The sequence below is a fragment of the Acomys minous genome, assembly GCF_964271855.1.
Source record: "Acomys minous genome assembly, chromosome: 2".
In the NCBI taxonomy this organism is placed as follows: domain Eukaryota; kingdom Metazoa; phylum Chordata; class Mammalia; order Rodentia; family Muridae; genus Acomys; species Acomys minous.
Genome location: NC_140484.1, coordinates 80,701,823 through 80,727,465, shown reverse-complemented (window position 1 = coordinate 80,727,465; position 25,643 = coordinate 80,701,823). Strand labels below are relative to the sequence as shown.

The following is a 25,643-nucleotide window of genomic DNA, read 5'->3' as shown; positions in this document are numbered from 1 at the left end:
TGAGATAGCCATGGCTGAGGAGCTCTTAAGTTCTAGGGGCTAATTTATCACTGTTGTATAGCTAAATAGTCATGGTACCAAACTGCCTTCTAAATATCTATGTTTATAGCTCTATTCAAATGCTACTCCCAGCCTTATTCAGAGAAGTTTTTCTCTGCGATGAATGGCAAAGAACATAGAAGTATCCTGCTGCTCAGACCGATGTGGGTAAGTGATGGCTGAGTGCTCATCCCTAAACAGGGTATTTACACATCCACCATTTTTAAGGCCCAGGAATCTTAGCAGAGGAGAGGGCATAAATCATGTAAGAGCTGAAAAATGTGGAGAAGGGCTGTGAAATACTGTCTTCTGAACATGCGACAACCAATGCATCAATCTCAACAGCAGCTGAAACTGCTGCAATGGATCTACAAGAGATTATGTCAATCAAGATTCTGGAAGGGCATGATAGAGTCCTTACCTTTACTAAATTATAGGCCTCTGAGGGACTGTGGGAGAAAAGCCATCCATATCTTCAGTTGTGTGCCCATTTAGAAGCCCACTAGGAACCAATGGGTAGATCCAAACCCTCAGTCACACAGATAGATCATCCCGTAAACTCAATGGATCTGAAGGGGATTTTTAAAAAGGTGCATATGGGGGAAATAGACTTGTATGAGAGCATAGGGCTTAAAGAGGGTAGGGAGTTCCAGAATGCACTATATCCGTGTATGGAATTGTCCACAAGTGTAATGAAAGTTATTCAAAAGTTGAAGCAGTATTTCTTCCTTTGTATGTGGAGGAGGGGGTAGGGTAGGGGGTTGAATTCTTTCCCTCCCTTTGATATTCTATGTAACACACTGCAGGACAGGTATGAGAGGTACAATTTGCAAATCTCATTCAAACCTATGAAACCATATTTGCTGTGTGTATTGCCACAGTGTAGTTTAGATCAACACCTTGTGGATTAAGATTCTACCCCCACTTTGTTGAGTTGAGCAGGGTAGATCTCTGTTCTCTCTTTTATTCTGTCTCTGGTTTATCATTCAGCTGAACCCCATGGGTGGCCAACTAAATGTTCCTGTAGAGCCCTGGCATTTCTGGCCAACCTTGCTGGAGTCACTTGGCGCAGCTGGACATTGATCTGTAGCTGCTCAGGCCTGTTTGCTATGGAGATCTCACCTGCCTTCCTAAGCTCATTTACAGCTCTTGTCTCCAGCAGGGGTAAAGATTATTGTGTATTCTCTTGACTGCTCTCATTCACTGAATCCTACTGGTGGGACTTCTAATTTTTTATTGTACTCCAAAGTGTATGTTTTTTTTAAACTTCCTTTAATTTTTTTGTTTGTTTGTGTGTGTATATATGGTGGGTGGGTGGGTGGTGGTGGTGGTGGTGGTGGTGGTGGTGGTGGTGTGTGTGTGTGTGTGTGTTAACACAAGTAAAGAAGCCCACAATAAGGCTGTGAATGTTGGAGGACAACTTTCTGCAGTTGGTTTCTTCCACTTTGCTCAGGCAGAATCTCTTATTTCTGCCACTCTAGATACTCCAGGCAAGTTGTATTGTGAATTTACAAGCAAGTCTCTTCTCATTTGGCAATAGGAGTGCCAGGATTACAGATACAGGCCACTTCACCTGGCTTTGTCCGGGTCCAGAAATTTATTTTAAGCCATGAGGTTTATGTGGTAAGCACTGACCCACATGGCCAGCCCATGTCTGGTTGGTACTGTTGGCTTTTTAGTACATGTTCTTACTACATAGCCCAGGCTAGCCTAGAACTTAGAATCATTGCCCGACATCTTTATTTCTGCCGTGCCCTTCAGCGATTCAGAGTTTTCTGTGTACGCCTACTGGAATATCTTACACCCAACTATAGAGCTCATCTCAGTCACACAGCGTATACAGTGCTGATGTGTAAGCACAAGAAAGATGCTTACAATTATGACAATAAGACAGGACACAGTTATCACCACTCTCACTCTAGAACCACAGACACCAAAATGCACCCATATCGCTGGGCATTCTAGGAGTCCTAAGTCACAAGAACTAAATAAAGTAGCTCATATGGGAAAGAGCTTCATATTGTGCCCAGCATGCTGATGGTTAGTTGAATATTTTATTGGTGAATTTACTATGAATATTAGCCATCCTTCAAACTCAAGTTAGAAATATCTTTGATAAGAGCAATGAAAAAGTTGGACTAGAACCAGCTTTCAGACAAACCTGTATGGTCTGACTGGACCAGGAGGACTAAGTCTATGTAGAGTAACATTCTATCCAATCCTGTGTGGTACAGCAAGTGCTTACGGGTCTCCTTGAGGTCTCTAAGCTCAGCAGGACAATGCCGTCTTCAGACTATGGTTAGCTTGGGATAAGGAAGATAACAAGGAAGCCTCTGCAGGTCTCAAACCTATCTTCCAGACAGACCTTTAGAAATCCATCCTACTCCAATGACCCTGTCCCCATAGCTCAGGAGAGTGACACTGGGGAGGAATACTAAGAGTTCTGAGTCCTGGTGGCCCAAGGGTATTTATGAGATGCCACCTGCAGATACCAGATCTGTACCTAAAGTAAAATAATGTCAGCAGGAGAACATTTGCCTGTATTCAAAGTTGGCAGGCTTCATAGTGCTTGATGCAAATGTCTAATCTCTCCTAGACAATCCAGGATGCATCCCAGAGCTTGACAAGCAGATGGGCTTCCAGAGACCAGGCTGAAAGCTTAGCCCCGCCCCACCACAGCCTCAGTGTATCTGCTGAAGATCACACATGATTATGATATGAAATCAACTGAAGATACTTTTGCTAGTAACATTATCACTACTTTATCAATATTTTTTGTCACAACACTATGTGCAAAAATCTAACTTTCTGCAACTGAAATAAGCTTTTTATTTAAATTCATATTGTACTTGTTATAAAGCGTTGCCTGGATACCTACAGTAAAAACTCACTTTCTTGCAGTTGTGTCATCATTCAAAGCCTGTACTTTCTCTTCCACCTTCTTCTTTTGAAAGAAGGACCTTGGCTGTCTCTGGGTGGGAGTGATGAATAGGCAGTGTTCTTATTGGAATTTTGATAAGGAGTGGTGACACCATGTCCAGTCTATATGAGATCTTCACATCTTCGGTCTCAAGGGCCTTCTCCCGATCATTTCAAAACTGGTCTTAGATACAAAGGACTTTGTGCAGTTTGTTCTCTGCATTTTGTGGGGTTGTCTTTGGGTGTTTAGTATATAAAAAGAGGTTTTTCATGCCATCATGAGGATCAGAAGAGGGAAGTGGGACCAGTATGCAGGAAGAGAAAATAGAGTATGGAAAATAAGCACTCACTTTGAATCAAAAGTAAAAAAAAAAAAAAAAGCTAGAATACCACCAACAGTCAGGGAAAGCAATTATTGATGGTAATTTTATACAACTGTAAAGTATTCTAAATAAAATGTAAACTCAGAAATATTTGTTTTATCAATATAGCAGTTTTTAATAAAAAATAATATGAACTTTAAATTTTTGCCACAAATTTTTAGCAAGGATTCTTAACAAAGATGGTAGAATTACTCCAGATGACATTTGAAAATATATAAAAGCATGGGTGGTATACAGCTTTGGCATTTAGAAGCACTGAACATTCTCCAGTGTCTATGGTGATTTGAGAGACAAATATCCCCAATAGGCTGCATATTTAACTTGTTCCTCAGTTGTTAGTGCCGTTTGAGAAGGTTATGGAACTTTTAGAAGATATATCATTGCTGGAGAAAGTATGTCACTAGAGAGAGCCTTTGGGAATACAACCTCACCTCACTTCTGGTGAGAACACCTGTTTTCTCTGTGCGGTTGAGATGTGATCTCTTTACTTCAGGCTCCAAGGACTTGCTGCCATTCTTTACCTACTATTATGCACTCTCCCTCTGGAACTTTATGTCAAAATAAACATTTTCTTCTTTAACATGCCTTTGGTCATAGTATTTTATCACAGCAACAAAAATAAGTAAGTAATATCATGTCCTACATAACTAAGAATGGCCTTCCTCAGTTCTCTGATGCTTCTGATGAGAGTCACTGGTTGTCTGGCTATGTGCAGACAACAGATAGAAGGAGAATATTAGCGACCACAGAGACATTATGAGGAGAGCACTGTGGTGATGAAACATGATGACCAGAATGGGTCTGGAACCTTATAACATACAGCATGGGAAAGAAGGTAAATGCAAGTTAACACTGTGAATTGACACACATAGGTTTGTGTTAAGTTGAATGGAGTCCCAAAATCTTCAGCACCTGCCTCAAACTATTAGCAAGGGTCTTAGAGTCACATTTAAGGGGCCTACTGCAAAAAGTCATCAGAAGTAAGTTATTGAACAATAAACATTCATTCAGGAATGTCCCCAGTGTGTTTCCTGAATATGGAGAACTATTTTAGAGGATCTCTTCTAGACACCCAGGAAATTAAAAGTTCAATATATTACCATATTTCCTCCCCCCTCAACTCCTACCCCAAGGGCCTCATAGTAATTTTGAGTGTTCTCCACAATTACACACAAAAAAAATCCCTAAATTCTTGCCTATCACTCAGAAAATTAGCTGTCATATATAATTAGGTAAATGTGGCATGATTTCCTTCTAAAATGTGAACATGTTATTAATAATGAAAGCAAACATATGGAACAGTTGTCCTTCTCTGCTGAGAAAGGGTGACTAAGCCATGAGTGTCACATACAAGTTCTCATCAGGCTTCTCTCAGAGAAGCTTGCTTGGTTAGAAAGACTTCAAGGGGCCACTGGACCTTGAGAGATCGTTTTGCTGTCCTATGGAAATGCAATGAGTATTGCCCTTCAGGAAATTTAGGAAATAAATACTTTTATAATCTGTAGAATTTATCCCTCTTGATTAGTTTTTACGAAGACTAGAAATGAAGTCTTGAAATTAGGTCAATTTGGGTTTTTCAGCCTAAAGATGTGACAGAAATGTTTTCAGTGGAAAGAATAAAATTTGTATGAGTGGGGTTACTTGGGGCTTGAACCACCTGTTTGAAATTTCTGTGTTGGAAACTCAGTCCTCAAGGTAACGATGTTGGGAGGCAGGCCTAAGAAGATATTGTTATTGGTGGATTATTATTCATATGTGAATTTCTTGGTTATTTTGAGAATGAAAATGGATAATAAGAACAACCTCCAGCTCTTCTGGGTTTTCCTCCTCTCTTACACTCATTTACCTTTCTGACTTCTTGCCACACCGTGCTGAGGGAGCATGCTATACCACAGAGCCCCTCACCCTAAGATGGAAGAGGAGAACAAAAGTATATCAGAGGAAGATTATACTAAAACAGAGCTAAAGTTTTCAGGACAAAAGTCAATTTCGGAATCTCCATGACATGTGTTTGGAGCTTGCAACGGAATCCCCTGGGCTTGGGCAGTATTGGCCAACTACCCAAAGTGCACACAGCCTTTATTATAGGCCAGCTCCACTTTATACATACCATTTTCCTCAGTTGGTTTGAGCATCTCCAACATCTTAGGGTCTCTAGTGAAGCTTAGGCCATCACACTATACAGGGCCTCTTGGGGCCTCCTTACGAGAAGTGGAATGCTGGTGCACATTGCTTTAGTGGCCTTTGGGATTCTTGGAAGGAGTCTTGATGACCCTCTACTCATGCCTGTACCAGGAGCACAGGGATATAAATATCAAGTTCTACTGTCAGCATGGCCTGTTTAAACCAGAGCTTCTGAGGCTTCTGTGTTCCTTCCAGGCTGACCATGAAGAAATTCATATCCAGGCTTTGTTTTCCATCAGAGATCCCTTCAGAGACATCCTCAGTTCAAGGTCTCTATTTTCCAATGAACTTGTATTAATTTTTAAAAGAAAGAACCTTCAGCATGCAGAGTCCTGTGTCCTCGGCACCCTGTCTAGTGACTCACTGCAGAGTAGGCAGATTCTCATTAGTTATCTCTTAAGTAAAATATAGCTCTATTCTCAGCATCAGCTTTGTCAACAACTTTACATTCCATATTTGTGGCTAGATAAATGGCCTCATGTTTAAGGGGACCTACTGTTCTTGTAAGGGACCTAAGTTTGGTTGCCAGCACCCACTTACAACAGTAGTTGGCTTCTTCCTGAACACCCAGACATACAGACACAGGCACAGACAGACAGAAAGACAGACAGACAGACAGACAGACAGACAGACAATCAGACAGACAGACAGACAGACAGACACACACACACACACACACACACACACACACACACTTTTAAAAATAAAGCAAAAAAAATTTAAACCTCCCTTTCCCTCCAAAGAGCACATTTTTCATGTCTTTTTATTCAGTCTATAGTTTCTTTTCACCACAGACCTATATACAAATCAGACCTATGTACAATCAGTCCATTAGTTTTTAATTCATCCTCTTTAAGTTTGAGGAGCATGGAAGGACTTAAAGCAGATTCTTTGCTACACTATAATATGGACGGACTCTAGCCAAGTTGCCAAGAGAGCCCGTGCTACCCTCTGCAACTTCCAAGTTAGGATCCACAATTTCCATTTCTCTCTTCTGAACTACAATCAGAACGGCCCATTTAGTGTTGTTTGAAGCATTCTCGGGCTTTTCTAGCTTGGAATTCCAAACTCTTCCACATTGTTCCTGAGAACCTGTGCCAAAGGCCAATAGTGATGTGGTCAGGGTTAGGACAGGAACAGGCCCACTCCTCAGTACCAGTTTTCTGCACTAGTTACTTTTCCTAGTTGTTGTCACTTAGCAAAAAAGCAATTTGAGAAAGGAATGGTTTCTTTGAATTTACAGTTTGAGGAACTACAGTTCATTATGGAGGTCAAGGCAAGGCAAGAAGAGCATGAGACAGTTTGTTACAATATTTGCAGTCAGAAAAAGGTAGCTGTTGATATCTGCCTCACGTTCTCCTTTTGTTCAGTTTGGGACCCCACCTCATGGATGGATACCAACTACAACTAGAGTGGGTCTTCCCACCTCAATTAGTCCAGTCCAGATCTGCTAAACAGGCATGCCTTAGAGGCTAACTTACTCAATGTTTCTATTCTTGTTAGGTTAACAGAAATAACTGTCACATAGCACAGAAACTGGAAAGGTCCTTGCTGTAGTGAATTAATACAGCCTTGGCTGTCCTGGACTCACTTTGTAGAGCTGGTTAGGAGGGGAAGTGCCAGTGACTAAACTTAAGCAGATGGCTGACCTGAACTGGGTATCACTGTAGGCTGTCAAGACATATGGATTTCAGAAATGAATCATCTCCCTTTGTCACTTTAATTAACAAATATAATAAATTGTTAGGAATCCATCCCTTACACCAAATGTCTCCCCCACACCATAGCATAAATTTTAAAAGATGGTTTTAGGGTAACTTTGATATAATTTGTTGAGCTCTTGTTCCTGATAGAATTTATCTCCATGGTTATTTTGGAAACAGATCCTGAAACAAGGATTTACAAATTTAAAAATTATTCAGAAGTAATTCCAGGAAACATAGGTAGATGAATAGAAAATTGAGGATAGAAGGTCTGGATGAAGGGCAAGCCTGTCAGCAATGACACTGCAGCCAACAGGATCCCTTTGCACAGAGACTCCAGAGGCTGTGCTGTCACATGCCAGTCCAGTCAGCATGACATTGTGAGTTGCTCATGAGGTTTCCCTCTCACCAAGTTTTCCAAAGTAAAAAAACAAAAACAACAACAACAATAACAACAAAAACAAATCGAAGCAACAACAACAAAAATCAGCAAACTCTGGCCAAGACACAGTGATATGTGGCTGCAGTCCTAGCTGAGGCAGGAAGACTATCACTCCTAGAAGTTTGAGAGATCACCCTAAGCACCATAGTGAGACCCATTGTCAAAAGAAAATAAAAGAAAAAATTAATACAGATCTCTTGAGAAAGCACTCCAGCGATTACAAAGCCCTTCTATAAAGTTAATATTGGATGTGATGTGGGTAAGACAAGACTTTGCCTCTTACATATGTGGTCAGGAGAAGTACAGTTAATTTTCAACTGATTGGGAAAGTTGAATGAAGATAGATATGGTATGGTTCTTTGAAGAATTTCAACTCAACCCCACACTATGATTGTATTTGCTACTCTGCCTGAGTAATTCATTTATTTTCCTTCAATCTCAACACACAGTGACTTAAAACTTGCTACACCTTAATCAGAAGTAAAATATTTTGCCAAAATACATCACTGTGGATGGAAATTGGAGCTTTTCAATGAGAGAGAATGCAGCCAGCCTCAGACGTGGCCTACGCACAACAATGGCGCTGCAACGCAATTCAAGCCCTCACTAATGGTGAGTAAGTGGTCATTAGCAGCTAGGCAGTAACATGGTTGTCACAAGGAGAGTCTCAGGGCATGCTCCATGTGAGACCATCTGTAGCTATTTGGGAAGATGTGCACCTAGCTCTGGACTGGCTTCACAAAGAAAGTCACAGTACTACTTCTGAGCTTTCCTACATGTCCTTCACCTCATCACCTGTGAAGCCAAAAGAATCTCTCCCTCGTTGTCTCTCAATAATGGGGCAGGCACAGATGAGTTTCTCCTAAGAAAAGGCATTCACTTCAGGGGTCTCGGAGTCTTTTCTAGGAAAACTGTTATAGATATCAGTCATGCACTTCATTTAAAAGAAAATTTTGGTAGAAAGGAAACGGGTGTGTGATTTAATGACTTCTTGTGCAGAGGGGAGTTGAACTTCTAGCTCATTTCACCTTCTGTCTATGCTCAGAGCACCTCGTAAAGTGTGACTCTAGAGGCAGGGATCAGGAGACACCAGGACAGGCAGATTCTAGCATTTTATATAAACTGCTGAACACTCCCACTTTCCACCCACTGACTTTTCACAACACCAAGAAGGTTGCGGCAAGACCGTGAAGAGCCAAGCAAGGCATGCCTGCTTTCACTTGTAGTACCACCAAAAGGGAAGCTGAGATAGGAGGACTGGCATGAGTTCAGGCTGGACTGTAGATCCTCAAAAATAACAAAAACAAAAGAGACAGACTCATAAAAATTTGCACAAACAAGGACATTTGAAATGTTTTTCTCAAAAGAAGCAGAAAAGGAGGTAGAGATATGTTTCAGTAGTTAAGAGCACACATTGCTCTTCCAGGGAACCAGAGTTCAATTCCCAACACCTCATCAGATACTCACAGATTCCTGTCACTCCAGCTCCAAGAGACTCAAAATCTCTGACCTCCATGGATACGCACACACATGGCATACCCTCACACAGACACACAATTATATATATATTTAAGACAATAGAAAAGCCATTTATCCCCTGGGCCATGGTGCATAGAACCACAGGTTTTGGGAACAGAGAATTATAGGATTGGGGCTAAATACTTTGATATGATGAATAAACATGCTGTTTCATGAGACTTACATCTTTGTAAAGTACAGCCTTCTGAATTCCCCCACTGCATGCCAATGCTACTATCTACTTATGTACATAAATTAATTTCTGTTTTATCTTCCTAGCATAGATTCAGAAGTTAAATCTCAGCCTGCCCCTCCTTCAGTGGCCCCTATTCCTCTCCTTCCCTAAGATAATCAAAACAAACTATTTTTTTTGTCCCTTGGAACTGGTATGCATATTTTTGCTCAGTAACAGTCACAGAAGTAGTATGTCCATGGCCCCAACTTACTTTCTCCTCCTGGAGCTATAGCAGACCTTTTCCTGTATTTCGACAATGCTGGTGTGTCTCACTGATACAGCTCCAGCATTCTCTGCATTTTGATTTAATTATGGACTTACAAGTTTTCCCACTGGGATCTGCCATGAGAAGCACGGTGCATACTATTCAATCATGCCTACTCCAGTGTGTGTGTGTGTGTGTGTGTGTGTGTGTGTGTGTGTGTAGATACACATGCACACACCCCTTCAAGGAAGATGGGCAGTAAATTCTTGCTGAATGAATACATAAATAGGTAAATATTTGCATGTGTTTCTGATATTGCTTACTGTGTTCTATTTGTTTTTTATATCACTGTGACCCCAAGTACTTGAAATGAACAAGTTCAATGAAGAAATATTTGTTGTGGTTCATAGTTTCAAAGGGAACAACTGGCAGTTGCTTGGACCCATGCACATGGGCAGAAATCATTGCAGCAAGAACACATGACAAAGAATAAACATCCCTAAGGATCCTTCTCCCTTGTGAGCTATTTTCTCCAACTGACTCCACCTCCTAAAAGTGCCACAACTTCCCCAGATGGAGCCATCAACTGAAAATGGAGCAAATAACACATGGGCCAGTGGGGCACCTCATATTCAAACCATAATACCTTCATTAAAACTTGAAATGAAATCCTCGTTAAACAACTACTCCCTGATTGAGACTGGGTAATCTAGAGATATATTTCTCATTTGAAGGTATAAATGCTCTCATTCTGATACTTAATCACACTGTGGTTAGTGTAAAGCCCGTTAGAAACGTGGTACCAAGGCCAGATAGCTCTATCATCCTGTGGATAAGAATAAATAATCTGAAGTTGTAAATATAGCATACCACATCTGAGTATCAGACTATCAGAGACTCTGGACCAATTGAGTGACTTGACTGCTGACCCCAAAATGCCAATATCTGTTTTTCCCGGACAAGAGGAAGCATCCTGGGGCCTGGGGACACACAGTTATGGCCCCTCACAGACATCTCCCAGGTCCAAGATTTGCACACAGCCCTGGGCTCCTAGAAACCGGCAATTTCCACCTTCTTAAACATGACTTCTGAGTTCCAGAAACACACGGCTTCAGCATCCAGACCCTAGACTCCTCCCAATTCCACAAAGACAACTCCTGGATACCAAGAACAGAGTCCTAGCTTCTGGTCCACAGTTCTACTGGTCCCCCTGCGGGGACCTTCTTCTGGACAATAGGAGCACACAAGGTCCCAGTTCTAAGATGGCAGCATTCAACCAAGTCTGAGTAACAGTATCTGCCAGACAAGCAAACCTCCATGCTGTGTCCATTTGTGTTCCCCTAGAGAGAGGACAGGATCCTGGCTGCCAGACACTCACACTATCACTTCAGACTTCTTGACTACCCCTGCCTTCCTAATGATGACTCCAGACTCCAGAGACGTGCAGATCCAGCCTGCCTTGAGGAGACCTGTAGGACCTCACTGGATCAAGCATATTAGAAACCCACACTGTAATTGTAAGCCTATAGGTCCAATTGGGACACAACTAGCAGAGCAGAGTTATAGGTTACAGGAGGAGATTCAGCCTCCATCCTATAACCTAGGGCTCTTCCCACATGCCCAAGAAATCCAGAAGGTTCTCAGAACAGCTAGTCAACTAACAAGGGACAACAAGATGGCTAAAGGCCATAATAAGAACACAATCAACAAAAATCAGAGCAATATGGCAACATCAGAACCCACATGTCTACATGACATCTGCCCAGGCTCTTCTGGCTTTCATAGTCTCTAATGAGAATTCTGGTGTGATCTTTATTTTTTATTTTTATTTTTGGTTTCTCAAGAAAGAGTTTTCCTGTGTATCTTTGGTTGTCCTGGACTTGCTTTGTAGACCATGCTGGCCTTGAATTCACAGAGATCCACTGCCTGTGCACGCCTGAGTGCTGTGATTAGGGGAATGCACAACCATGCCTGGCTAGGTGTGATTCTGATAGATCTGCCTTTATATAGTTCCTGGCCCCTTTCTCTTGCTGCTTTTAATATTTTTCTTTGTTCTATAGATTTAGGAGTAACTCTGATTTCACCAAAATAATAATTCAATATTAAATATTAATAATCCTTCAATAGAAAACTTGTACAACCACCCTGGAAATCAATCCACCACTTTCTCAGAAAACTAGGAATAGCTCTACCTCATGACCTATCCATACCACTCCTGGGCACATACCTGAAAGATGCTCCACCATACAACAAGAACATTTTCTCAGCTATGTTCACAGCAGGTTTATTTGTAATAGCCTGAATCTGGAAACAACCTAGATGTCCCTCAACCAAAAAATGGATAAACTGTGGCATATTTACATAATAGAATACTACACAGCTATTAAAAACAAGAAAATCATGAACATTTCAGGCAAATGGATGGGAGTAGAAAAGATCATCCTGCATGAGGTAAGCCAGACCCAGAAAGACACACATGTTATGTGTTCACTTATAAGCAGATTTTAGCCATATAATATAGGATAAACATACTATAATGCAGAGGCCCAAAGAAGATAAATAATAAGTAGGACTCAAGGGAGGATGTTTAAATCCCACTCAGAAAGGAAAATAAAATAGACAGCAGAAGTGGTTAAAGACATGGAACAAAGTAGGGAAGGGATAATGGAGAGAAATAAAGGTGGAGATCAGACCTGGGGAAATCAGGGGAGGGAGAGAAAAAAGTGAAAGAGAAACTGTGGGCCGGGGCATCTCTGTGACAAGCTGGAGACCTAAGTAGGTGTAGACTTCTGAGAGGATATGATAGGAAATTCTAGCTGAGACTCCTAGTAGCAGGAACCATAGAGACTGAAGAAGACACCCTACAACTAGACAAGACACTCCTAATAGATGGAGTGGAACACCACAAAATTTTTGACCCACCAACAATAACTTTGACCCAAAAATTACCCTGCTACAAGATGTGCAGGGATAAAGATAGAGCAGATAAAGTAGAGATTGTGGGACTGTCCAACCAATGCCTGGCCAAACCAAAGACCCACCCCATGGAAGAAAGCCAAAACAATTAGTAATACTCTGCTATGGTTGCAGATAGGAACATAGCAGAGTTGTCCTCTGAGAGGTTTCACCCAGCAGTAGTTTGAAAGAGATTCTGAGACTCACAGCCAAAATAGGGTGAAGCATTGGTGGTTTCATGGAAAAGTCAGTGGAAGGATTAAAGGACATGAAGATAATAGAAACGCAACAAAAAGACCAACAAAGCCAACTAACAGGCCCAGAGGGGCTTGTAGAGACTGAAGCACCAACCAAGGACCATTCATGGATGGAACCTAGGCCCAGGTGTAGCTGATGGGGAACTCAGGTTTTATGTGGTTTCCCTAGTAAGGGGAGCAGGGGCTGTCTCTGACATGGATTCTGTTGTCTGCTTCTTGATCACTTCTCCCTGGTGTGACTGTCTTGCCAGGTCACAAGGAAAGAGGATGCTCTCAGTCCCAATGGGAGTTGATGAGCTGTGGTGGGTGGGGAGGTGCTCCCCTTTTCTGAGGAATAGGGGGTTAGAGGGAAAAGCAAGGGAGTCTGGGAATTGGAGGAGAATAGGGATGGAGCTATGTCAGCATATAAAGTGAATAAATAAGTAAAATAAAATATAAAAGAAAAAATGATCTGGCTATAATTAAGTTGAACACTTGTCTGAAAGAAGATGATACTTCTAGGAACATAGGCAGAATATAGGCATCTCAATATCATCTCCAGATACTTCTAGGGATGGGCTCATGAGCCCCAAACTTGGTCCAGCTACATCATAATAGTAGCAGCTGTATCTCTACTTGCCTACGTCCAGGAGCCCTCACTGTGTCCAGTGGCTGGGAAAATACGTCTCAAAGCCCCAGGACTCTTGCTTCCATTCCATGCTACTATTCACAATAGATGAATGCTAGGAATGTGGTATAAAAGCTCAGTTTATAAAAACTTTAGTCTGGTTTCTGGTCCATCCCTCATAGCCATGAGCTGCACAGCTAACCCAAACTAGGGCTGGTCTTAGAAGGTTCTTGCCTTCATTTATCCCTGTCTACCTATGCCAGTACATCTTCCACCCTCCCAATTATAAAATAAAAACCTCCCATGTATTTAATTCATGCATAGGAGATACCAGATAGGAGAGTCAGGGATGGGAGGGCACTTCTAGCCTTCCATCGCTGGCTGTATAGTGACAAGCTGGGAAAGCAAGCATCTGAACAGGCTCATTTGTTTTTGCCAAACTCTGGGGTGTGAGCTTTGCACTTGTTAGGCAAACTCTGCCTGGGCTGTACAAAGGCATCTATTTCCACATTAGGGAACTATCTGTCTGCAAATGGTTAAATAAGTTAACTTAGATCTCAAACTAGTGTCAGGACTGTAGTCTGAATTTATTCTGAAGTCTTGCTCCAAAGCTATGCTTTTAATAATACTATATGCAATTTTTCATCTTAGCCTTTTTCCTCATAATTAAGCTACCAGTTTCTCCCACACATGGCTATCTACCAATCTCTGGTTCATAGACACACTCTTGTTCTGAGTTAAATGAAAATTCTGAAGTCATTTTTCTCAGGGAAGTCACCTTTCCAAGAAGCCTGTGTAGTCCCCAGGGAACTCCCTGTCTCCTTCCTTTAAGCAGGAAGTACACATGAAATAAAACCTTTAATTATCCCCCACTATTAGCACCTACATCCTGTAATAATTATCTTTGGCGATGTCATCTTCAGTCCCCTGGGTAGCATGGATATTATGAACTATTAGAAGCTGTTCTGAAAGCTGGCCATCAGTCTGATTCATATTAGGCCAATTACTTTTACTAAAATTAAAATTTGTCAAGGATACTTTGATGAAGAGTCTTGGCAGCTGAAAGGAACCCTTAATGAGCTGCAAGGCACTCTTTGGCATGTGCACAGTGGTTTCATATCAAGGGGAAGTCCTGGTTGTTAGCAAAAGAATTAAAGAGCAAAGGAGCACACTTCTCTGCCTCCCCTGACTACTGCCAGTGGAATTAGCTACCTTACTTTTTTTTAAATATATATTAACAGGGGTAGGATGAGTGCCCAACAAAGACAAAAGCAGAATAAATGGAGCCCATGTCCACTGATATGCCACTAAGATAGTCAATGTAGCCGATCTAGTAGTCACCTACTCTACACCGACGCCTGTCCTTTACCTGTCCTTTATAGAACTCTGCTTTGCTAGAAGTAGCAATAGGATGGCTAAAAGCAATCCTTTCCTATTCTTAGTAAAAGTAAGCAAGCTTTGTGCTTATGACAAAAGTTTTTCTTTTCTTAAAAAAAGAAAAAGAGTATCTGGCTACTATTTTGTCTACTCTTCTTTCACACTGTTTAGAATGAGCATGTGGTTGCCGGAAGTGAAGCTGTCATCTTGTAACACGAGGCTAGGAGTTTAAAGGCAGAATACAACCTGCTTTGAATAGAAGAAGAGAATCTAGTAGAAATGTCCAATTTCTTGAAGGCTCCTGGTGAGCTGTCAGTTTCAAGCCTGCTCACCCTTAAGTTAAAGTGATACTGTTCCATTTTGTAGTGCTTGATGGTCAGAGCGTTACCAACTGGCACAACTAAGGAGACTACTAGAGCAGAATATGTAATAACCACAGATGAGTGGGACAAATATGACAGTGCAGATAGTAGCTCAATATGAAGACAATGTAGGGTTATGACTGAGTGTGGAAGTCAAGGATGACATGCTGAGGCTCTGTCCTTGTGGGATTTACTCATTTGCTCGCCTTCATGTGTAGAATGACTGCTATGTTTTCATGTTAGACAATGACTCTGTATTAACTATAGATATGACATAGTTCCATAGTTATTTACAAACATGCCCATCTGTAGATTCCACATTTTTGTTGTTGTTGTTGTTGTTGTTGTTGTTGTTGTTGTTGTTTTTCGAGACAGGGTTTCTCTGCGTAGCCTTGGCTGTCCCTGACTCACTTTGTCAACCAGCCTGGCCTCGAACTCACAGTGATCCACCTGCCTCTGCTGGGATTAAAGGTGTGTGCCACCACCGCCCGGCAGATTCCACATTTCTAAAGTGTGCAATGTCCCACTTCTGGCCATTTGGGACACATAAGCTTTTCTATTCCAACCCCCCCACAATGTTCTTTTGGGACTTGTGCACAACATTACCATAAACATACCAGTGGAACATTCCAGATTAGAAGAGGATCATAAGTCTCCCTACCAAGGACACTGGGCAATGAAGCATCAAGGGCTCCAGTTTTCACCATATGTCACAGGGTTTCCTCTTCACTTTGCATCACTGCCCTTGATATAATAAATGTGTTCCTGAAAATTTTTGTTCAGGTGACTCTCTGCAAATGCTAAAGGAGTTGATTATGTCTGCTGTTTTTAAATTTAATTAATTATTAATAATAAATTTAATTTATGAGAGAGGGGGAGGGAGGGAGGGACGGAGGGACGGAGGGATGGAGGAAGGGAGGAGAGGGAAGGAGAAGATGTACCTTTTAGAGAGTTTAAACCTATGACCTCATGAAAACAAGGTGAGTGCTTTACTGCTGAGCCCCAGCCCCAGCCCTTCCTGATGCTCTTTATTTCATGCTCACATCCAATCCTCTAGAAAATGCCATTGACTCCACCTTTCAAAATACTGTGTATGATGCTTCCCATCATCACCCGAATCTATACCACTATCTTCTCCTGCCTCATTTACTATAAGAACTCCTCACTAAGCTCTCTGCTCCTGTCTCACCTCCTTATGGCCATTCATGCAACAAGCTGGGGGATCTTTTCTCTACACAAGTACAAAGGCTACCACCTCCCTTGAAATGAACGCCAAAGTCCTTCAGCAGCCAAAAGAGCTCTGCGTGATCTGGTCATTCATACTGTCTGCCCAACTTCTCTTTGTAGTTGGCTCAGCCACACTGTTCCATGAAACCTTTGCACAAGCTATAACTTCTACCTAGAATGTTCTTCCCAAGGTGTGTTGGCTAACAAGCTTCATTTTTCATGCCCCCTAGTTTATGGTGCTATTTGGGGAAGTAGAAACTTTGGAAGAACTATACTTCTATAGATCTTTTCTTGACACTCTCCCCCTTTCCTCTCTTATACAGTTTTCTGACATGCTCTTCTGCCTCATCATAAGCCCAAAGTAACGGAGCCAGCCAAATACAGACTGGAACCACAGTGTGACACATAGCCATCTGTAGTTCCAATTCCAGGAGATCAGATGCCTTTGTCTGGCCTCCCTGGGAACAAAGCACACACATGATGCACATACAGACATTAAAAAAAAAAACACTCAGACATAAAATTAAAATGTTTTTGTTTTGTTTTTAGTATCAGGTATTTTGTTGCCCAACTAACACTTTCAGTTTTCCAGAAATACTTTATCTTGTTTATTTTTGCTTATGTTAAGGACTCTGCAAGCAGTTTTCTTTCAACCTGTACTTCTGCTCCTCTCATTCACTTGTTAGTGAGAAATTGACAGGTGTGTGAGAAGAGAGGAAGGAGAGTGTGTGGGGTTCTAAGAGCCATCACTTGAGAGCTCTTGGGTGGCTCATATCTGCCCTTCTCTCTGAGGCTCAGCTTCCTGTGATGTCCAGCTTCAGAGAAGCTTGCCCTGAGCATCCCTCCACCTAATGAACTCTGGCCACCAGCAACCCTTTAGCTTCATGTCTTTCTGCTCAGTGTCCCAATTCACAGGGTTGTGCCTCTATTGGCCCAGCTTACAGCTGTGCTCACCTCTGTGCCAACCACCCAACCAGGAGGAAGAAGCACACAGAGCAACCGTGTGGTCAAGAGAAAAAGAAAACAGCATGAGAGGTATGAAGTAGTTCTTAGAAAGAATGAAGATATAGACAGCAAACCAAAAGTGCTCCATGCCAAGAGCTGTATCCAGACCAGTTTACACAGAATAGCTGTAAGAAAAAAAAACAAAACACAACAACAAACCAGACACATGAACAAGATGCCTCAGGGAGGGTGGTACAACAAGAAAGGCAAGGGACCATGAACCCTGTGGAGGCTCTGTGTCTGCAGGTTACTGTGTCTTCTTCCCTCTCACCCTATCCCAGAGGGCACAGCCTCCTGCCTCTGTCTGTCCTGAGGTGACGGGGAGCTTCTCTAGCCAATGGCCTGTGTGATGTCCTCACACAGAGGACCAGAGGTATCAGGAAGTTGACAAGTAAGATTGACAAGTGCTCATCCTTGTGGGGAACAGTTCTTAGATGTACCCTGAAGAGTCCTCAGAGGCCAGTGGGTAGAAAACTACTCGTGGACCCCCCAATTCTTGTTCTTTGTGTCTTCTCTCATTTAGTCTCATCCACATCATTCTTTTGTGATCTGATTTTTGAAGGACAGGGAAGAGAACGCAAGGAAAGTTTCAAGGACTTTGTAGAAAGTGTTCATTTAATACAGCAGAGGATACCAGAGGACAAAGATTTCTGTTTTCCACAGGTTGCCTGAGCCCTCAGACCTAGCCCTGAGCACAGCCATCCATTTCCTGCCTCAGCAGCACTCAAGCAGACAACCTGAAGGGAGTCTTTTAATTATCCTCCAGCTTAGTCGACAGGTCAAATGTGCAAACTAGTGCCCACTCCTTGCCCGTTATTACTGCAACTGCTACACGCCTACTGGCAGTTCCTGGCCCATGTCCAGGGCTTTGTTTGGAAAACAGTAGAAATAACAACACAAATTTTCTTTAGAAAAAAAAAAGATTCTCTGCAAAGCTATTTTTATTTCCTAGGCTAACAGTCCCTTTATAGTCTCCAGTGGATTAGAAATTAATTGGGGACTTGAATACATTATTCTGTAGGTGATTACCGTAAGCCATTTGCTTGTCTTACAGAATGGCAACTGTTTCCAGTCTCTGGATAGGAGAATTTTATTTTATTTTATTTTTGATTGAAATAATGGAATGAGCTAATTGCAAGACAAAGTTATATATGAATAAATGTAGTTTTGGGGGAAGCAACGGGGAAGTAGGAGGACAAAGCGGGAGAAGGGAGAAATGCACATAGAGAGGGAAAGGAAGAGAGAGACACACAGCAGGGGGCGGGGAGAATACCCAAAATGTCTGGATTGTATAGAGAAAAGCTTCTGGGAGAGGGTGATAAAACAGGGAGGAAAATCCTGGTTTTGAATTGCCAGCCCTCAAAAATACCAGACTTCTGGGAATCCCTCCTGCTGAGGGTGGGAAAAGGGACTAGCAAGAGCTGGGCTAACCCTCTCTCCCCACCCCAACCCCCTCTTCCCCTCTCCCCCTCCCCCCCAATCTCCCCGCTACCCCCCACCCCCCTCACCCCCGTTACTAACACCATGGTGGGCAGACCTGTTTAAGAGCTACAAAGCTCTTGTGGCTTATGCACTCTGGGCCAAAGGACAGGGAGTAGGGAGGGCAGTGGACTCCCCTCAGCTTGAAGAGGGGATTTTGTCACAGGGTTGGAGGTGGTGGTTGGTAGTGGTAGGCACAGAGAAATCCCTAAATGAGTGTGTTTGTGTGTGAGTGTGTGTGTCTCCATAGCAATGGCGGCAGCCCTGGTGGCGGTGGCGATGGCTGCAGTGCAGTGGTGGTGGCCCCAGCAGAGGTGTTGGGCCCCAGCAGCGGTGGTGATAGCCATGGTGGCCCCCGATTTGGGCCTCTTTGATCTTGCCTGTGGCAGCAGTTCCAGTCCAGTGGCAGAAGCCCTAAGGGCCTCCCCATCTCTCTTTCCCCTGTCTCTCTGTCTCCCTTCTACCCTTATGGCCCACTCAGGTCCAAACTTCTCTCCTCTCCCATTCTCCCAAATAAATCTCTCCATATCAGGTCCGTTGTGTCTCTATATTTATTCTTAATAACAACACAGTCACCCCCCAACCCAAGCTCCAAACTCTCCAAGAGGACCAGAGATAAGCTACAGGGACTGAGTATCGTTCCACAGTACCACAGGGAAATCATTTTCATCTTTTTTTTTTTCTGAAGAAACATAAGTGGTGATGGTTAAGAGAAGTGCCTTGAGGAAGAATAGAAGAAACAAAGTCATCCAATTCTGATCAGAGAACACCAAGTTAAAATTTCACCCTCAAGAATCTTGGAGGAAGGCGTCTTGTTATAGACTATACTGGCCTCCAGTTGGTGATCTTTCTGGTTCAGCCAGAGATTACAGTCAGGTGTCACTATGCTAAATTACACGGTGTGTGTGTGTGTGTGTGTGTGTGTGTGTGTGTGTGTGTGTGTGGTGAGTTTAAAGCATAGTGTTTGCTGTGTGTTTGTGTGTATATAGTATATGTATATTTATGTAAAAGTAGTTCGTGTTATATAAATATGTATGTATGTATTTGTGTGTGTGTGTGTATATATATATATCATGTGTGTGTACATGTGTGTCTTCTTTACAGATATGCTTGTATATGTCTGAAAGCCAGATATTGATATTAAATGTTCTCCTCAGAGATAGTCCACATTCTGAATTGAGAGATCTCTTGCTTAAAACCAAGAGCTCACTTAAGTGGTTAATCTATCAAACCAGGCTTGCTCTGTGGACCTTCTGTCTCTGACTCTGAAGCATCCAGATTACAGGTGTCCACCACATGCTATACATGACTAGCTTTTATGTGGATGCTAGGGATCCTAACTCTGGTCCTCACAGTTTGTGACAAGCATTTGACCTGCTGAGCTTATACCCTCTTCTTAATTTTAACTTAAAATTTCAACCTCTCCTCCCCTGCCTCTCTCTCTCTCTCTCCCCTCCTCTCTTTCTCTCTGTTTCTATCCTTCCTCCCTCTCCCTCCTTCCCTCTCTTCTCCACATCTCTCTCCTCTTCAATTTTTTTCTTTCTTTCTGCCTCTGGTGTTTCTGGCCTTTCTGCCTGATGGTATTCAATAAATTGACTGAGCCTCTAACATAAAACTATGCAGACAAATCTGCCAAGAGTTGGAAAATTAGGTTTCACACATATGATTGAGATAGAATTTACAATCAATGACAACACAACTTGTCATGTGGAGGCAGTGTTTCTGATAAGGCAGAGGTGACAGCCATTCCAACAACAGTCAGGAAAACCCATATGTCTTATCCCCACAAGGTATTATAAACTGATCACTACCTCTTTGGTTGAGATCTCGTTGGATGAGGCTATTCCTCAAGTTATTAAGGGAAGGAAAGCTAGGTCAGTAGGCAAAAAGGACAAAATTTTGAAACATGCTATAGCATAGATTAACCTTGAAGACATTGTGCCAAGCAAAGTAAGTTTGATGCAAAATCTTCAAATGTTATGAGATTGTATTTTTGAGAGGCACATAAAACAGTCAGCTTGGTAGAGATTGAAAGTAGAATGGTTGTTGTCCAGAATAGGGGAAGAACCAGTAATATTCTGCTTGGTGGATACAGACTCTCCCTTGGAGATGAGGTTCTTGAAGTGGAGCCTGATGATGCATATCCAACTGTCTGTCTGTACTTAGTGCTCAAGATCTGCACATTTATGATGGCAAGTGAGTGAGGTGGTTAAATTTATGCTGTAAGTAAGCATTCTGTTACCTCAGTTTTCAAAAAGCCCAATGATGAAAACTGTGAAGCCTCTGCCCCTCTCAACTAAGTTTTCTGTTCACTTCTTTTTCTTTTATTTATTTATTTCCCTTTCTTTCTTCTTTTCTTTCTTTTCTTGCTCCCTTATTTCCTGCTCCCTTTCTTTTTTTAATACAGAAACTTGCAATGTAGCCCAGGTTACCCATCAACTCAAAATCCTGCTGCTGCTCCTAAGCACGGTATTACAGGCTTGCACCACTGCACTTGATCAATCAAGTTTCTAAATTGATTGTAACCCACTCAGACTAGAACAAAGTACTTTTTCTTTTTCATTAGTTTTAATTAGGTATGTGTGAGGATGACTATGGAACCCAAAGATGTTAGATCCTCTGGAACTAGAGTTGTGAGCCACCCAACATGTGTGCCAGGAACTGAACTTGGAACCCCTGGGAAAGCTGCAAGTATCACCAACTGCTCAGCCATCTCTCAATCAAAATGTATGTGATGATTTTGGTAGCCCCTTACTGTGCATGCTATTGCATGACTTCTCTCAAGATGGGAACACACTTCTCCTCACAAAGAGCAAGGAAATAATTATATCCACGTCTATCTTAGTGAATCAGAGAGTTTATTGGGGTTACTTACCCGAGCATGGGTGACTGGGGCATATCTACATCATTATAAGCCCACCCAAGCATGACAAATGACTCATGAAAACTGCATCTCTGAGGCTTCCTATAGAGCTCACAGTGAGCAAGAGAGACTCCTTACCCAGAAGCTGTTATGGCTGATATAATCATGCATGAGGTCCATGGCACATGCTACTACCACTGAAGGCCATGCAGACTTCCATGGTCTGTGCTACAGCCTGAAGCCATGTCAGTAGGTCATATTGATGTGAATGGCCTTCATCATGAAGCCATGGTAATAAAAGGGTCCTTGCTGCGGCTGAGGGCCATATCTGTTTTTGTAGCCTTACTGCAGCAGAGGCCAGGGCCTGTGTGGACATCTGTGGTCCAAGTTATCACCAAAGAACATGCAGAGGTCCATAGTCTGTGCTGTTTCCTGAGGCATGCCAATATCCAGGGCTCAGGCAGCCTCCAAGGACCTTCTCTAAATCCAAGGTCCTACTGCACCAGGGGGTTGTGTTTGCAGTCTGTGCTGTCACTGGATACCATGTAGAGGCCCATGATCTGTGCTCCTGCTGTGAAAAACAAGGAGGCTACTTTTTCTGTAATATCAATGACTTCAGATGCACAGTTGAGAGAAAGGGAGATGGACAACTTCTGTGACAATTCTTACCTTTCCCCCCACTCCCACTCTTACCCTCCAAAAAAGTAACAGACTAGACAGGAAATCACTGAAGAGAACTCTTAAAAAGTGTCATGGAAATGCTGAAGAGTAGCTCTCCATAGTTGATGGCTTCTGGTGGAGGTGTGGGAGAGGAAGGACTCAGTTCAATGATAAGGGGCAAGACTCTGAGACTAAACTTGTTTTTTCTTTCTTTCTTTTGTTTTTACTTTTGTGGGTTCATAAGTGGGGAAAGGACATGTAAGCACTGGAAAGGAATTGTGATCAGGGTGCATGATTTGAAATTCTCACAAAATCAATAGAACTGTTAAGCAAAAAAAATTAAAAATAAAAGGAAATCTATCTATAAAAAAAGAGAAGGAGGAGGAGGAAAAGGAGGAGGAGAAGGCAAAGGAGAAGAAGAAGAAGGAGAAGAAGAAGAAGAAGAAGAAGAAGAAGAAGAAGAAGAAGAAGAAGAAGAAGAAGAAGAAGAAGAAGAAGAAGCTAGTGTTTGTGGATTGCCAGACAAGGCAACTGCTTGTCAGTCTTTGTAAATGCAATGCAAACCAATCACAGCCAGTGAAAACATCCAAGAAGGAGGTCAGGAAACACACAGAAGGAAATACAGTGATGGCTTATCCAGATGCAAAACCTCCTGAAAGAAAAGTGTCTTCAGAAGTCCTTGAGAAACTGGGATTTATTAAATATTTTGGCTGAGCTGATTTACCTTAAGACTAATTACTTTGTAATTAGGTTTTCAAAAGACTGGTTTGTTCTTTTATGCAAGATTGCTGCTAAAATTAATATTTAATTAAATATAAGATAAATAAACAAGGGCTGCCAAGTAAAAGTGCTACACACCTTTTGATACCAGGAAAGAAGGAACCAGGAAGCTGGTCCAGGAAGCTGTAATCTGATACTATGTATGCTTTTGTAGACACACACACACACACACACACACACACACACACACACACACACACGTTAGTGTTTATTTTAATGGATTTTCTTACATTATTTTCCAGCATCTTACCTACCTGTTCTGAAATAAGGGAAAGGGGCTATGTGTTTCCTGTGGATGCCTTTAATCTTTTTTCCCTCTTGTGTAAGCTAGTTGGGTTGTATCATAAAGTGTAATTGTTAAGAAACAGAGACTATAGCTCTCCATCATTGTGGTGGATTTTGTCAATTCTCAACTTCACAGGCTCTATGGTCACTAAAGACAACAGCCTCTGAATATCTGTGAAGGATTATCTAGAGTAGGTTAGCTGAGGAGGAAGCCCCACCCTAAATATGAATGGTACCATTCCTTGGGACCTGTACATCTGACTAAAGAGCAGAAAGGAAGCTGAGTGCCATCAATCTCTGCTCTCTGCTTCCTGACTGTGGGTACAAAGTGACGAGCTGCCCTGCCTTCCTTGTCTCGAGGGACTTTGGCCCCTGAATGTGTAAGGCAAAATCAACCCTTCCTTCTTTAACTTGCTATGGTCAGTATAAGTAACTGATACAACCACCTTGTCACCACCGGACCCACACTGTAACAAAAACCCTTAAGAAGGAGACAAAGGAGCTGTTATCTGTTGTGGCATGATGGCTGCCCTCCAGCCTCTGGTGAAGCCCAGGATCATCAAAAAGAGGACCAAGAAGTTTGTTAGGCACCAGTCAGACCAAAATGTCAAAATTAAGCAAAACTGGCAGAAACCCAGAGGTATCGACAACAGCATGTGAAGAAGATTCAAGGTCCAGATCCTGATGCCCAACATTGGTTATGGGAGCAACAAGAAGACCAAGCACATGCTGCCTAGCAGCTTCCAGAAGTTTCTGGTCCACAATGTCAAAGAGCTGGAAGTGCTGCCTATATGCAACAAATCTTACTGTGCTGAGGTTGCTCACAATGCTTCCTCCAAGAAGTGAAACGCCATCATAGAAAGAGCAGCACAGCTGCCATCAGGATCACCAATCCCATCATCAGGCTACACAGTGAAGAAAATGAGTAGATGGCTTGTGTGCATGTTTCAGTTATGTTTAAATAAAACCTCAAAAACTGCCATGTAGAAGGAGGAGGAGGAGGAGAAGACAAAGAGCAGGCAGGCTTCCAGAGAGTTCTAGATACTCTAGGATTTAGTATTGAATCAGAATTGTGGCAAGGAGAGAAATATCAACCTTACTTTCACTAGCTGGTGACACTCAAAAGTAAGTAGTTTAACTATAGCAGGCCTCAATTTCCTTACATTAACATTGAATCACCTGTTTTGAAATGTGTATTTTTCTTAGTTCTCAGAAATCCTAGGAGACTGTTGAGAAACTGGTATCATGGAGACCATTTAAACAGTGACTCTAAGAGGCTGCAGAGATGGCTCAGTAGTTAGAAGAACTGGCTGCTCTTCCAGAGGACCCAGGTTCAGTTCTCAGCACCAACACCAGGTTGTGTACAACTGTTTTAACTCCAGTTCCAGGTAAACTGGTGTCCTCTTGCCTGAGAAGGCACCTGCACACACATAGTACACATAAACTCATGTAGGCACATAATAATTTCAATAAGAAATAACTGATCCTAAGAAAAAAATTGGGGAATATTGTTGCTTACAAATACCCCAAGCTCCCTATATAAACCAGAGCAACTAACTTTGCTTTCAAGAAATAGATATTTCAGACCCAATAATTTTAACAGCAGTAGTGAAAATTGAATGAAAAACACAATTATCTCACCAATCCAACAAACTTACTGCATTTTTTGCATTCTACTTCAGTTCCTGAGCAAAGCTAAGCACCCCTGATACAACTGTGATCACAGTACATGTTATATTGTGAATTCTACATTCATCTATCTATACTTCTCTCACCATCTGCAAACATCAACAAAAGACCATATATAGGGGCTGGAGAGATGGCTTAGAGGGTCAGAGCACTGGCTGTTCTTCCAAAGGTCCTGAGTTCAATTCCCAGCAACCACATGGTGGTTCACAACCATCTATAATGAGATCCAGTGCCCTCTTCTGGTATGCAGGTATACACACAGGCAGAACACTATATACTTAATAAATAAATAAATCTTTTTTAAAAGACAATATGTAATTTTTCCTAGTTTAAACCCCTTACCCAGTCTCTTTCTGTAGATAGTGAACAAAATGTCCTTGGAGTTAATGAAGTTGATGAAGTATAAGATGAAGTGTGAAAGCAAGCTACATTTGGTGGCATGGACCTATAGTCTCAGATTCTCAGGAGG

The 25,643-nt window shown here is 42.1% G+C and overlaps 1 pseudogene across 1 annotated transcript; it reads left to right on the top strand.

Moving 5' to 3' along the window:
* Positions 1 to 24,004: 24,004 nt before the first annotated feature.
* On the top strand, positions 24,005 to 24,414 carry LOC311586590 (large ribosomal subunit protein eL32-like; annotated as a pseudogene). The gene has a single exon. The product of its transcript is annotated as a large ribosomal subunit protein eL32-like (transcript).
* The last annotated feature ends 1,229 nt before the right edge of the window (positions 24,415 to 25,643 follow it).